The sequence below is a fragment of the Apus apus genome, chromosome 3 (genome assembly GCF_020740795.1).
Source record: "Apus apus isolate bApuApu2 chromosome 3, bApuApu2.pri.cur, whole genome shotgun sequence".
NCBI lineage: Eukaryota > Metazoa > Chordata > Aves > Apodiformes > Apodidae > Apus > Apus apus.
Window position 1 is genome coordinate 44595115 of NC_067284.1, and position 15222 is coordinate 44610336.

A 15222-nucleotide genomic window follows, 5' to 3' on the forward strand; every position below is an offset into this window, starting at 1 on the left:
AACTGCAGGTGAGAACAAAACCTGAATTAAAACCATGTAAGTGAAGTGCAGACATCCCAGTCCCAGCTTAGGGAAAGGTTTTTATATAACTGTTGTTATATGAGTGAGAAATGAGATAGGTTTGTATCTTAGTGTAGGTTAGTAATAGTGTCTTCAAATTCATCTTGAGCTGTCTGAAAGTACCAAGGCAGAGATGAATCAGCTCAGTGGCCTCAGACATGCCTGAACTGGTTGTCAGTGACAGGATTTTGGCACAAGACACTGGATGCAAGCGTTCAGTATTTGGATATTAAAATGAACAGTGGTTTACCACTGCAGACCGTATATGGTTTTGTTTAAGGGTAAAAGTAAGCAAATTTGATTTTCGGCCCTGTGTCAAATTTGTCAACAGAAGAATCTGATTGTACAGCTTTAGTTGTTGGCATAAGCCATTTAAACTTAAAACCTGTGATGCCTAAATTAGTTTCTTATGGAAAGGGGATGAGTTAGCTTCTAAATGGGATAGTGTGAGGAAAGTGTGGGGGCTAGGGCAGATAATTTGGAGCAGGGTTGAAATATACTGAGTCAGCAGGTGGTTGTGTTTAGCCCTGGTGCTGGAGGAAAGTAGGGATTGAAGTAACTGCTCCCTGGATGTGTGTTTGTGTTGCTGGAAGGACCTGGTCAAGGAGCTTGGTAAAAGGAAAAATACAAGTGGAAATGTTATGAAATAATGAAGAAAAAGCCTGGACTACTGTAAATCATGACCTTTTAGTGCAGGCAGATTTCAGGACAAGTGGTGAGCTGCACTTTTTAAAAGGGAAATGGGTTACTTCAGTTGTGTGAAAGTATCCATTAGCTTCTGGTCTGCACTACAAGTCTGGGATCATTTTAGCTCTTGAGGACCACCAGATGTAACTTGCATCATGACTGTTACCATAACTGACATCTCTGGCCCCGGGTATTTGGTCCACATGGCCTGTGCTTGGGGAAGAGCAGTTTTTTGTGTCACAGTCCCTGAGCTACTCTAAATGAGTAGGCTGATTTAGCCTGTTGCGCTGCAGCAGCTGCAAGGCTGCTTTATGTTACACCACTTGACAACACCCTTGGGAAAGGACGGCTCTTGCACTGGTTCAGTAGAAGGTGGGGCACAGTGGTTATGGTCCCAAGCTTGTTCTGGGAGAGGATGTGATGTCCATCTAGACCCCAGCTGGCTCATTAAGCCAGCTTTGCAGCTTTCCATTGCTGCGGTGCTGCATGTGGCTTTGTTGCTGGTCAGGAGCTGGCTCCAAAGAGTGATGACTGTGGAAAACTCAGCTAAAAGGGAAATAGAGGTAAACTTAATGTAATCCAATCGAGTTTAACTGAGCTTTGTCTTCTTCAGTCTTGCACACCTTCAAATTATCTCTGTGTATTAGGAGGCATAATAATGTCCAGAAATTGCACCATTTATATGAGAGATGTAAGTAATGACTAATAATATGTTAAACTGCTCTGAGGAGCTGAAAGATGAGAGAAGTGGGTTATTTTGAGATCTATTCCCATTATATGCTAGACAAACAAGAATAAGATGTCTTTGAGTTAAACATATACCACAAAGAATTAAAGATCCTTTTCCCAGGCAAGTATGGAAGTACCCACAGTATAAAAATGTTCTATACTCTCTGCCTGATTAGTAGTGAAACTCTCGACTGCATTCTTGGTTTATCAAAAGGGACCTTCTGTGCTTATTCTCATTGCAATATTATGATCCTTCTTTCTCTGCTATGCTTCAGAATGGAGGATCTGAATCTCCAGTTGTGCCAAGTTACACAGCTACATCCCAGCATGTGAAGCTGTGTTGATCTGTATCATCACTGTCAGTGGCTTGAAGTTTTAAATCATATTCGCATGAGAAGACGCAGAAGAACGTGTCTGAGACAGCTTTGTATTGTTCAGTTACATTTCTGAAATATGTTGGAAACATAAGGATTGTAAAACATGTGAAAAGGTACCGAAATGTCTGTAGAGGAGTCAAGGATGATGGTACCCTCTTTGTGGGCAGGTGTGAGTGATAGGGAGCACATAGCTGTTTTGTCTCTGCTTTTAGTCTTAAGTAATCCTAATCGGGTAGTAAATCCTGAGTGAGATTTTGCTGCTGGAGTGTGCATAACAAAGATCAGCATTTAGATAAACTGTAGGGGTACAGCAGGATCTAGGGATGCTTGTACAGATATCTATTGCTGATAGGCTGAGTTAAAGCAGAAGTTTGATTTCTGTAGCCAGGATCCTCTTCTAAACAAGTGGAAAAGAAATACCACAAAGACCTAATGGTCTGTTAGCTGAAACAGAGCTGACAGGTGAGGGCCACATGGACATACCAGTGAGAGGTGGAGCACAGAGTTGGCGGAGGGTGTGCCAGCCATTTTAGAGATGTTTCTGCAGCTGTTGCTGACTAGCAGAAAACAATGTGAATCACTTGGGATTGCAGTGGCTCAGCTTGCTGTGAGAGTTCGGAGAGTCACAAGGTTCCTTAGATTCTTGGCATGGGGCGATGAACCTACATGTCACATTAAGGGCAATTTGCAGAGAAAGATGTCCACCTTATTCCAGGGTGCCTTTACAGTAGTACAGCTGTTCACATTTTTAAGCTGTGGCAGGACACCAAGAAACCATGGAAGAGCTCTGGGTTTGAAATTAATTTTCAGCAAACTCAATTAGACTGGCGCCTGTAGCAGTCTTACCATTAAATTTTGTGCATATTTTGATTATAAAGGCATCTTCTTTCTAATATTTAGTAGCTTGGCCCTATCACTTGATGCTCTAAAGAGAGATAGGAGGGCATGCAAATATATAAACCAAGGGCAAAAATAACTTTGCATGTATTTTTAACGTTCTGTTTTGTGGATTGATCAAAATGTACCCATTTAAGAAAACTAAAATGCTTGATGGTAACGAGTGTTGAGAAACAGTCACTATGCAGGCAGCGTGACAGCTTTATCAGAGGGGAATTTCCAAATTGCATTCCAAGCATGTTATGAAAGGATTAAAGATATAGGCAATTCACCTTGGGCTAACTGTCCTGGAACTGTGATGATTATGCTTATAATACATATAAATATAATTATGCAAATATTATTGTAATAAACCATATTTTGAATTTGCTTTGTGCCACCTGGTGCTTCACACACTGGTCAGATTATTTGTGGTATAAACTCAGTAGGTCTTGAGGGAATGTGTTTGTTGGTATCAGATGGTAGTTCTTGTTATGCTTCTGTCTGACCCTGATGTCCATGGGCCTGGTTTGGCAAAGGAGCTCAGGGCTTGGGAAGTGCCAGGGCACATGATCCTAGTGTGAACTTACTCTTTGTTGTGTAAAATTAGGGTCTTGGACCTTTTGACCATGCAAAAAGGTAGACCCTCACTTTCAACTGTGTTGTGTTCGTGCTTTGTGTCACTGCACTGAGATCCCAGCCTTTCTAATTCTGGGTGAGCAGCTCTCTCAAGTAGTAAAATGTTCCTGTCAAGGTGCTGACAGTTGCACTGCGGTGGGCTGAGGCTGGAGTGTTTGCAACTCTCTAGTAACAATTTTTTGGAATATGGAGGGTGGTCCCAATGAGTGTTTTTAAAGATTTTGGTTGACTTGCTCTGGTAAATGGCAAACTCATTTGTTTTTGTTCAGTGTTCTAAATTATGATCTCGTTTTCCCAAAACAGAAAGTACTGAACTTACCTGTATAATGAAAAAAATTAACTATTGCAAAATCTGCCACTTAGTTTCTTTTGTCTGAATTGACCTTGCTGTATAGTAGCAGACTGGACTGTTTTGTACATAGTTTCCTTCCTTGATTATGTTTTTAAAATTAAGGAAAGCTTCCCATTTTTGTTGTCATCAGGAGCAATACATTCTTGTTCCTTTAAAAAATCTGTCCATTCTGGTTTTGACTTCCATTAACTCCTGACTGGAAAATTAAGGTATTTCTCTCCAGGGTGCTGGAACTCTTTTCTGCTGTCAGCCTGAAGGGCACAGTTTGCCTTTGGGAAGTGCCTAGTGAAAGATTGGTGGGTGCTGGAACTGCAGTGACAATGGTTTTAGCACTTCCAGAACTGCTGGCTTTCAGACCTAAGCGCCAGGAAAAAATTGCAGTATTCACATTAGTCATCTAGGCAGAATACAATTTTTAAGTCAAGACTTTAGAGTGCATCAGAAATCAGAGGCTAGGTGGCTACTGTTTTTTGGTTTTACATGCTAACAATTTTTGTACTGATACGTGATCCTTGAATATTGCACCTTAGGAATTTGTTCCCCAGAATCACTTAGAAAACCCATTGCCACTCCTGTGAGAAGTCAGTGAGCTGTCTTGGAGACAAGATGTGACTTACTAGAGAAGAGCACCCTGTTCCCTGGGGTGGTGGTTTCTGCATCAGGGGGTTAAGGTGGGTTTGGGAAGCTCCAGCACTCTTGAACAAAGTCACAGTTGTTTTTTATTCAGGTATTTGTAGCCACACAAATGTGAGGTCACAGCAGAAAGCGTCTGAGTCTCTGCTTGCCAGGATTTTGTTCAAGAAAACTAGTGTTAGTTTTTATGTCTGAAAAATGCTCTGCTGTTAGTGCTGCCTGCAGAAAGGGTGATCTTTGAGGTGAGAGAACCTAATGGCCTAGTGTCCACACTTGTTGCAGCCTATTCTCTTCTTCATAATACTTTGAAGTAATTGTGTGAACAGCCTGGTCCTGCTTCTGCAGCACGAATGCTGTATCAGTGGGGTGACTGGGTCGATCCTGCCTGGGGCTTGCGGTGCAGCCTTTGTATTTGGATGACTGGCATCTGGCAAGTTTTGATGTTGTTTTGTGGCTAGCAGACCCAGGTTTCTTTGAAAATGAAGAATTATCCTTGGTCTGCCAGTACTGAGTTACTTGACTCTGCCTTGATGCTAGCACTCTGGTAGCAATACACACCAGCGTCCTGGGGAGCTCCAAGGAGTCTGACAGGATTGATCTGAATGGTCAACAGCACAGTTAGTATTAACATTGTGTTTGACAATATATTGTATAGAAGTTGTAATTTCTAGCCTGCAAACCCAAACAAACAAAACTTTCTGGGCTGCTTCCCAAGTTAGTGGTGTCAGAATGAGGGCTACAGGCTAGTATCATAGCAAAAAGAAACCTGACAAAAAACAGAAGAAATGCAGCTGAGAGGATTTTTATGCAAGCCTATAGTTAATTTTAGCTGTGGAGTTTGTCTTGGTTTTGTTTTTTGTTGGCTTGTGGGTTTTTTAAAAGTATTTTTAATTTCAAGGACTGTTGAGGGGTGAGGAAGGAAGGAGCTATTGTCCCAGTTACTCATACTGCATTGTATGCCTGCCCCCCTAGCCGTGTTTTTAGCTGTAGCCTGAGGTAGCACCTGGTTGGTTTTAGCAGCTGGATGTGTTGAGAAGCTGCCATAATTAGTATTTTTATGCTTTTGCTGCATGGTGGTGTCTATTGGAAACAATGACAAATTTTCCCAGCTCTGATTCCATGCAGAATCCAAAATGGTGTGGAAAGTGCAAGCCCGATGCACAAAAGGTTGCTGCTCACTGTATTACAGTACCATGAATGTAAATCATCCACAAAGTCAGAGTATTGCTTAAAATAGGCCATTCCTTTTGCAATTGCTATTACAGTTACAATATTAAAATACTAAGCCTTCTCTACAGGGTCTGAAATAGCTGTGAAAACAGAAATGCTTTCATTAGTCTTACAAGAGAAGTTAAAAATTCAGTGCGTCAAAGAATCATAGAATCCTAGAATGGTTAAGGTTGGAAGGGACCTTAAACGTCATCAGGTTCCAACCTCCCTGCTATGAACAGGGACACCTCCCACTGGACCAGGCTGCACAAAGCCCCATCCAACCTGGCCTTGAACACCTCCAGGGAAGGGTCTTTCACAACCTCCCTGGGCAAACTATTCCAGCACCTTACTACCCTCATGGTGAAGAATTTCTTCCTGATGTCTAATCTAATTCTCCCTTCTTTCAGTTTAAAATCATTACCCCTTTTCCTATCACTGCCCTCTCTGGTGAAAAGCCCCTCTCCAGCTTTCCTGTAGCCCCTTCAGGTACTGCAAGGCTGCTTTAAGGTCTCCCTGAAGCCTTCTCCAGGTTGAACAGCTCCAACTCTCAGCCTGTCTTCATAGCGGAGGTTATATAACCTTGATGAGTGAGAGGATCAATTAACTGCTCCATCTTTTTGCAATCAAGACAGGAACTTCTTCACCAAGTCTCTATCTATGTCCAAACACTAACACATACACTAAAGCTTTTGCAGACATTTTTTTTGCCAAGTAAAGGTTTGCTCCCGAGGCTGGAGCTATGTAGCCATTGAGCTGGGGCTTCTTCACCCTCCTTTCTTCAACTCTACTGTGTTGTTATTGTTGAACAAAAAGTACGAGTGGGTGGGAGAAAGAAAGAAGCAGGAAATGGATCAAAAGAAAGTGGAAGACTATCTAAAACCGAATGGAGGAAATAGCAGACCAGAAGGAATGCAAAAGTAAAAATATTAATTTAAAATAGAAAACTGCATTCACAGGATTTCATTTCAGGGTAAGACTGATCCTGGCTGTGATGCAAACATGTGTACCAGTGACTTGGGTGGCAGGCAGCACCCTATTCAGTTGGCAGGGAGTGTGAGAGAGACCTGCCTCCTCTCTAGACTGTGGGTTCAACCTGGGTGTTTGTGGCAGGAGGACTGAGAATTGTAGCAAGCCACTAATTACCTTTTGGGAGGCCACTGACAAGGGTGGGTGCAATCTGAATGATTGAGCTTGGTGGGAAGATCAAGGGTTTGGCGAGTTCAGATGTGTGCACTGAGTGCTGATATCCTCAGCCCACATGCTAGGAGAGTGCACGAATGAAAGGCAGGTATTTATTTCCTCCCCCCCATGTTATTGTGTATTAGCTAATGTGAAATTTATTAATAAAGTACCATTGCAGCAAAACAGTTTTCTTAAATTTGCCTTCCACAAAAGATGTATTGGAAAGATAATTTCTTCTGGGGTGAAATGGAGGACGAACAGAAATGACCGCTGTGTATTTAATGGGAGAAAAAAGGCACTTGTCATGTGGCTTGAATGTCATCTTAATTATATTATGAGGCAGGGAAGGGAACCAAACAATGCACACCTTTTATCATGGAAATGACATCCAGAAAGGCTTTCAACAAACACCATTTAGCCAAAAGGAGTAGTTGTACTGTCATCTGCTGTAAAAGAAGATGTAATTTGCCCATATAATCCTGTTGGTCCAGGTGAGTGATGGGAGCACTGTTCTTCTAATTGCCTTTGAAGTTCAAAGTGAAAAGAGATCCTTTTTTCCATTCCGTTCTCTAGCTTGGCTTCCGTGTGTAGGGAGGAGACCAGCAGTAATATTTCATTTACCAACTTTACTGTGGTATATCTTCTTAGAAAAGGAGACAAGAGCAGGGTGTTTCCTCACAGTCCCCAGCTGTGTGATGGCTGGCTGGAGCACTGGCTGTGCATTTCCCAGCTGTTTCACAATGGGCTTTTGCCAGCAACCCAGGGTGACTGATCTTTTCTGGAACAGGGAAACTGAGGCAGAGAGGAGCCAGCTGGTGGCAGCAAGGCTGGGTGTCAGGCCCCAGAGTGTCAGGGCAGAACACCCCTGCCTTGCTGCTGCAGGCTGCTGGAGCACTAGGGTGGCTGTTCTCCAGCTGGAGCTTTCTCACACTCGGGCAGGGTGGACCCCAGCAAGGCGAAACTGGCACGATTTTGGTCTCTGACACTGTTAAATGTGGCATAATGGACTTGTCCTGACTTTACCCTAGGAGAGATGCCATTTTGGGTTGGGTGACATGTGCTGTCAGGTTGACTGCTTGTGGTAAGTGAAGAGGCACGGTAAATCTCTGTGTCGTCAGCCTGTCTGGCCCCGTTGCAGGGGGATCACAGTACGTCAGCCCTGCTAACGCTCTCACTCCCTGCCCCAGCAGTTGGCTTTGGAGTTCCCACCTTTAGCAGGTGCTCCAAGGAAGGGAAGGTCGCTCTGTTCTCCCTCCTGTCCTGGCACCAAGCCATACTTCTCTGGTCATAGCTTTACGCTCACCAAACTTGTTCTGTAACCAAAATAAAAGCTCAAAGCATGTAAACCCAAAGGGGTATGATCAAGCTGAATTTCAGTCACAGATGAAACACCAGGAGATAAAACCACACTATTAAGAGGGGAGGGGATGTAATGACATCCCCAACATTGTCTAGCTTAGTTTTATTCAGTTATACTTTCATTTCTAAATGTTGCTTGAAGAAGTGTGTGGTGGCACATGGTCTTGACAAGTGAGCAGTGGTTCTCATGAGGCTGACAGTATTTGCCAAAGGTGCTGCAGTGTTGTCTTGAGTTTTTTTTAAGTGACTTTTGGTGTATACAAAAGTAAAAGTATCTGAAATAGCTTAAGGGACCTTGGCTTCAGTGCTCATTTTTCATTGACAAACACAAATTATTTAGCAACATTAATCAGATCTTGGGAGGTTTATTTTAGGATCAGTTCCTGTTTATTCTTTCTTGAGCAGTGATTCAATCACAGTGAGAGGAGCAGTCTCAATAAATGACTGGCCAGGCATATGTGCCCTGCTAACAAAGAACTCCACATAAATCTTAGACTTGCTCTGCAAAGATGTACAAACAGGTCCGTTATCCATCTTTGAAATACTTCTGTGTTTGGAACAAGGCCTCTCCCTGGCCTCCTGCTCAGTGTGCTCTTCAGCCCCGTCTCCTGGCTTCTAAGCTATTTTTCTGTCTTCCCATTTTTTCTTACTGCAGTCTTTGTGATGACGATGAAATACACTTGTGAAGGTCATTCTGCTGGGGCATTTGGCCATTCTGAAATAGCCTCATTTATTCTCTAAAATTACAAGTATTGGTAAAATACCAGCTTACTTGTTGCAGCTAAGGCAAGTCAATTCTTGTTGGACTAACAGATGTACTCCACGGGTGGAAACAATGGCCTTTACACTAAATAACTAATTTTTATGACTGCAACAAGTCTGACTTTTTCAAAAGGCTTAAAATCAAAACCAGCTTTGTAAAGGTGAGCAAAATTGAGAATTATGTGAATTAAAGTTGCTGATACTTTTTCTGGAGGGACAAAAAAGGGTTGTTTAGACTTAAGGATGGATGATCTCAGGAGGATTAAATTGGCAGGTCTGTTGTCCTCAACTTGCTCATAAACCACCTTTGATTAAATTATTAGCAGATTCAAGTGGGAGGAAGAGGGAGCTGTTCTAGTCTTCATGAAAGAGAATCTGTCCAAGGAGCAGGCAATCCCAAGCTGTGTTTCCTACAGAGCTTCTAAAATGTCCCAAGGCTTTCCTGGTTCAGAACTTCTTGTTTCCTAATCTTTGCATGGGCAAATTTGTCTGTGTCTTCATTTGTCAGTAAGCATAAAGAAATTAGGGTTATGGTAGGAAACAGGGTGCCCAGCACACAGATGGAATAACATTCTCTGTGCTGGGGAGCAGGGTGGTACAGGGCAGTGAGCAGTGCAGCAGCCAGCCCTTTAGCACTGCCCTGTGCTTGCTCCTCGTTTTGGGTGTGATCTGGGGGAAAAGCCCTAAATGGGGGAAAGGAAGAAAGAAAAAAAAGCCCTAGCAGCATTGATGTGTCTGGAGAATTCCTTACCAGCCCCATGACCACGTGATGCTCCTAGGGCTCCTCTTCTCCCAGGGATGTTTTGTGGCCTGGCTTCAAGTGTGTCTGCTTTCCCATCTAAGTCACAGAAGATACACAATGAAGAATACTGGTGTGTGTACTTTTTTTTATTGGTTCTAATCTTTGTGGGTAATACCTGGACTTGCAGAGAAGACAACCGCATTCTGCTTGCCCCAACCCCATGAGCCTTCAGAAAGCCTCAGCAGGGTGAGGGGTCCCGAGAAGCCTGTGCTGCCATAAACTGTCCTCTTCAGGTTAATGAGAGGAGAAATGGCAGTTTTGCCTTAGGTGTGGAGCACCAGAGACCTAGTTAATTTTGATGGCAGTTGTTGGTGTCTAACAGGTGTAAAAATTAAGCTTCTGGCATTGTGCTGCAGGTAAGAAAGTTACTCTGGTTTTGAATCTTGATGCTGTTCGTCCTGTCTCAAATGAGGCAGGTAGAGAATTGCAGAAAGTGATACTTTGAAGGGGATAAAAACATTACTTTTGATACTTCCTGCTAGTATGTTGCTAAAAGGATGATGACGAGGTGAATTTTTAACTTACCAGTTGAAAGAGTTGATTAATTTCTTGTTTCTGCTTCTGTGCAGTAGCTGTTCAGTTACGGCTGTCTCTGCACAAGTGCTGGTCTGTGTACTTTTGCCTGTTCAGAGGGTGTGTGTGTGTGAGTGTGTGTTGCAGGGGCACTGGCTATCCAGCAGTTGTGCCTTCTGTTTGCAAGAACAAACCAGACTTAGAGCTTTTCTAGCATGTGGTGGCAAAAGCCAGTAGAGAAAATTTTTACACTGACAGAGGTAAAATAAAAATGTATCTCTTTCCACAAATCCACTGTCTGTTACCTTGGTTGTTTATTTATTCCTCTAAACAATTGGCTCTCATTTTGGACAGTTGATGATGACTCTTCTATTTTAGCTAGTATCTTTTCCTCAGTTTGGTTACTCCTGACTGACACCTGTATATAAGAGCTTTCATCCTGCCCTTACGCTGGTTGGAGTGGGAGATGATATCACTGTTTCCTGCTTTGGCATTGGGAGGAGACTGTGAGTAAAGGGTCATTTTTGAGCCATGAAATGACAGTCCTGGTATCTCGTTGAATACATCTTGGAGGTAAGGTGATAGCTGGCAGCCATTGTAGAGAATGTCTGAGGCTCTCTGTCAGTTCCTGCTCTCCAGATTCCCCTCCCGCTCTGTAACCCACACCCGTACTCTTGTTCTGGTTTTGGCCAGGTTGGAGCAATGTCTTACTGTGCTTTTTATCTAGTGCAGTTGTTTGGTACTACAGCTCTCTTAATGCAGCAAACTCAGCAGGTATGACTGTGCTTAAGGCCACAGAGTTGCACCAATTCTGAGTGTGACCCATGATGTTTATAGTAGGTGCCCACAGTGCTTATTCTAAGGTATAATAATCTTCAGGGGAAATGGCCTGTTTTAAATCAGCATCTGTGTAGAGTGTTTCTGTTACTGCCACATGTATGGGCTCCCACTGTTAACGCAGGGTTGAACCGTCCCCAGAAATGTGATAGTGATTTGGAGTTTCACCCCCACCTATATTCCCTGCAACAACATCTTTTAATCTCGTGTTGCGCCAGGGTCATGAGAGGATCTGATAGCAGGCACTGGTGAAGTGAGCAGATGCATGCCGAGGACTCCTGTGCCAAGTGCCTTAGGTTTTGAAGTTGGAGGCTTGCAGGAACCTTCAGGAATTCAGAGGTTTTATTTTAAATCAGGATTTCTCTTCGTCTTTTAATTTGATTTCCCTGTTCTCGCATAAATTCACAGGTTGCAAAAAGATTCTGGAACAGTATAGCACTAGTTAAACACTAAATGCTCCTCATATCCATTTTATATTGAAATACATAATGATAAGCTTTGAGAACTTGCAAACAGAATTAAGTTGCAAAACAGTCTCTATTTTGGTGTACAGAACATATGATAGTTTTGAATGGTATGCAGTTTTAATAGGCATAAAATCTTTGTAAAATGTCCAGCATAACTCTTCTGTGTCTGCAAATCATAAGTAATTCAGCCACGTCAAAGTCAAGCAAGCACAAATCCCCTTTATACCATACTGTACCATCTGTCTAATCCATCTGTGTCAAATATGGCTTGTTTGGGTCCATCCCTCCACAGTCTGTTCTAGATAGATTAAAATTTCTGGACAATGACTCTTTTTCTCCTGATGTTTGTAACTCAGGTAATAAACATGTTTTTCATGCTACTTTTATAACCTGTTTAGTAAACAAGCATGTGGTAGTCAGCACAAATATCTTTTTGTCATGGTTGGCCAGAGTGTTTTTACAGTGACAGCACCTTTTCAGCAGTTACTGAGTACAGTGTTAATGTAAAATATCTGAATGATGGGGTTGTTCTTCAGGCATTTGCAGAGTAACAAGCACGCAACTGGTTAGTGTAGATCTATTGCCTAGAGCTTATTTTCTGTTGATCCACTGCTACTCTGGAAAAGCACCATTCTGTTTGCTTTAGTTTTGTGGAATGACAGAAATGACTGTTTGAAAGAACCGACTATTAAATTTCATTTCTTTTTTTACCTATTGCCAGTCTGTGTGAGCTGTAAGCTGCCCCTTCTAAATGCTGGAGGAGTGCAAGTAATACTATTGCAGAATGACCAAAATAAACCCTGAAATCTGCAGGTAACCTTTCCTTTTGACATCTTTGCAAAACCAGACTGCTGCAGTGACGTAAGGCCTTGTGGATGACAAAGGCTGCTAACACCACTGCTCTGCTGGAACAGAGGAAGCTTCAGCTTGTGCAGTGCGGTGGGCATTAATGTGTGGTTGCATGAACCCCCCGCTGTACCATTGTCTGATGATTTGCACCTACCTCCATCTTCTGCACATAGATGTGGCTGGCTTTTAGGCAGAGAAGACTGAAAATTTCAGGGCTGAGAAATCCTGTGCCTGCTGAGGGCTCTCTGGGAGAGGGGCAGACCTTCCTGCACTGGCTGGCTACTTCTGTTGCAGGTTGCAGCCCTGGCCCTTGAGCAGTGCAGGAGGGATGCTCAGGAGCTCAGGGTGGGAACCTGACTCATGCACCTCTGTGACTTGCAGGTTGTGTTGGCAAACTGTCAGCTCTGCACCCCAGCTCTGCTGCTCCTGTGCTGTGGCTGCAGTGCCTGCAAGTGTCTGCGCACCCAGCCTCCCTTTCCATGTGTGCCAGCTCCCTCCTACCGCTTGGGAACTTGAGTTTTCTCTCCGGGGTTGTTATTAAAAGCAGCATAGATACAGCCTGTGTTCATCATTTCCTCTCAACCAGATTGCAGAGTTTTTCCTGAGATGCCTGTTTGGAAAAAGAAGCCAGGGACAATGTAAACGTCGTGCATTTTTATGTATTGAGTTCCACTACCGCCCTTTACCTCTCAACACTTTCCCCTAGCCTCACTTAAATTTAATTTTTACTATCACTTGCATGTGATTTATGCAGATATTCCGGCTCTCAGGACAGCTGAGCCTGATGCACCGTGCCATGCCGAAGGGAAAGCAAGCTCTAGTCATTCTGGAATTAAAATGGCTGAATCATTGTGTAGTGAGACAGTGTGTTAAGATGGAGCCAACCAAGCAGATAATTTCTAGAAATGAGGGGACAGTTTTGCTGTCACTGTCGAAGTTCTGAGGCTTCTTTCTGTATGTCATGCTTTCACAAATAGAAATATTTTATATAAAATAGCATTTCAGTGCTTCATTCTGTCCAGTTGTAATACCGAGTGTTGCGCAAATAGAAACAAAGAGCAGAGTCCTTTGGAAAAGAAAGGGCTAAGCAATTATTTTAGGTCTGTTTTAACCTCTTGCTGTCTTCACAGCACATGGTTTTAGTGGAGAGTATAATAATCAAAAAGCTGTTGTAGTGTAATCCTGAGATTTATAGGAAAGCCTCTTACTAGGACATTATGCATTTCAAAACACTCGCATTAATATATTCACTTCAAGAAATGTACTGATCCAGACGTTTTCTGCTTTTACTATTCCAAATCAGGACATTTTAATTACTGTTGTCCTTATTTGAATATGGACATGACTGATTTCATTTACAATATTGATTGCAGTGTGTTTTGGTCATGTGATGTGTCATGTTTTTCTGTATTCACATAACAGCTAATGTCCTCACTCAAGTCTGTGAGTTTAGATCTCACTTTTTTGTGATGCCTGGGGGAGGAGAGCTTTAATACATGCACTGGAAGGAGGGATTTTACCCCTTTCACAGTCTTGGAGTGCATTGTGTTAATTCCCATCTATTGGTGGTTTAGGTTACGTGCTGTCAACGAGAGGGCCTTGCTGTTTTTTTGGGGGATTGCAGCATATCACAGAATCACAGAATCTTAGGGGTTGGAAGGGACCTCAAAAGATCATCTAGTCCAACCCTCCTGCCGGAGCAGGATCACCTAGAGCACATCACACAGGTACGTGTCCAGGAGGGTTTTGAATGTCTCCAGGGAAAAAGACTCCACAACGTTTCTGGACAGCCTGTTCCAGTGCTTTGTCACTCTCACAGTAAAGAAGTTTTTTTCTGATGTTTACATGGAACCTCCTATGCTCCAGTTTGCACTCATTGTCCCTTGTCCTATCACTGGACATCACTGAAAAAAGCCTGGCTCAGTCCTCCTGACACTCGCCCTTAATGTATTTGTAAACACTGATGAGGTCGCCCCTCAGTCTCTTCTTCTCCAAGCTGAAGAGACCCAGCTCCCTCAGCCTTTCCTCATAACGGAGATGTTCCAATCCCTTCATCATTTTTGTGGCTCTGCACTGGACTCTCTCAAGCAGTTCCCTGTCCTTCTTGAGCTGAGGGGCTCAGAACTGGACCCAATATTCCAGATGCAACCTCACCAAGGCAGAATAGAGGGGGAGGAGAACCTCTCTTGACCTTCTAACCACCCCCTTTCTAACACACCCCAGGATGCCATTGGGCTTTTTGGCTACAAGGGCACATTGCTGGCTCGTGGTCATCTTCCTGTCCACCAGGACCCCCAGGTCCCTTTCTCCTACACTGCTCTCCAGCAGGTCAGCCCCCAACCTGTCCTGATACATGGGGTTGTTCTTCCCCAGATGCAAGACTCTACACTTGCCCTTGTTGAATTTTATCAAGTTTCTCCCTGCCCAACTCTCCAGCCTGTCCAGGTCTTGCTGAATGGCAGCACAGCCTTTTGGTGTGTCAGCCACTCCTCCCAGTTTAGTGTCATCAGCAAACTTGCTGAGGGCACACTCAGTTCCCTCATCCAGGTCATTGATGAAAATATTGAACAGTACTGGTCCCAGTACCAGCCCCTGAAGGACTCCAGTAGTCACAGACCTTCAACTGGATTCTGTCCCATTGACTACAACTCTCTGACTTCTTCCTTTCAACCAGTTCATGATGCACCTCACTACCTGATCATGAAGAGCACACTTCCTTGGTTTATCTACGAGGATGCTGTGGGAGACAGTGTCAAATGCTTTACTGAAATCAGGATAAACCACATCTACTGCTCTACCATCATCTATTCATCTAGTTACTTTCTCATAGAAGGCTGAAAGGTTGGTAAAAAATGACGTTCCCTTGGCAAAACCATGTTGACTGCT

At 43.3% G+C, this 15222-nt stretch overlaps 1 protein-coding gene across 4 annotated transcripts in view; it reads left to right on the forward strand.

Moving 5' to 3' along the window:
• Positions 1–15222, forward strand: part of SPTBN1 (spectrin beta, non-erythrocytic 1) — a 130840-nt gene that overhangs the window by 8204 nt on the left and 107414 nt on the right. Inside the window, exon 1 of one of the 4 annotated variants that reach the window (XM_051615811.1) lies at positions 12229–12300. The exons of the other annotated variants lie outside the window; for them this stretch is intronic. The gene's annotated coding sequence lies outside the window, so the exon portion shown is untranslated. Of the gene's footprint in view, positions 1–12228; positions 12301–15222 lie in introns of those variants that run through there. 4 annotated transcript variants of the gene reach the window in all.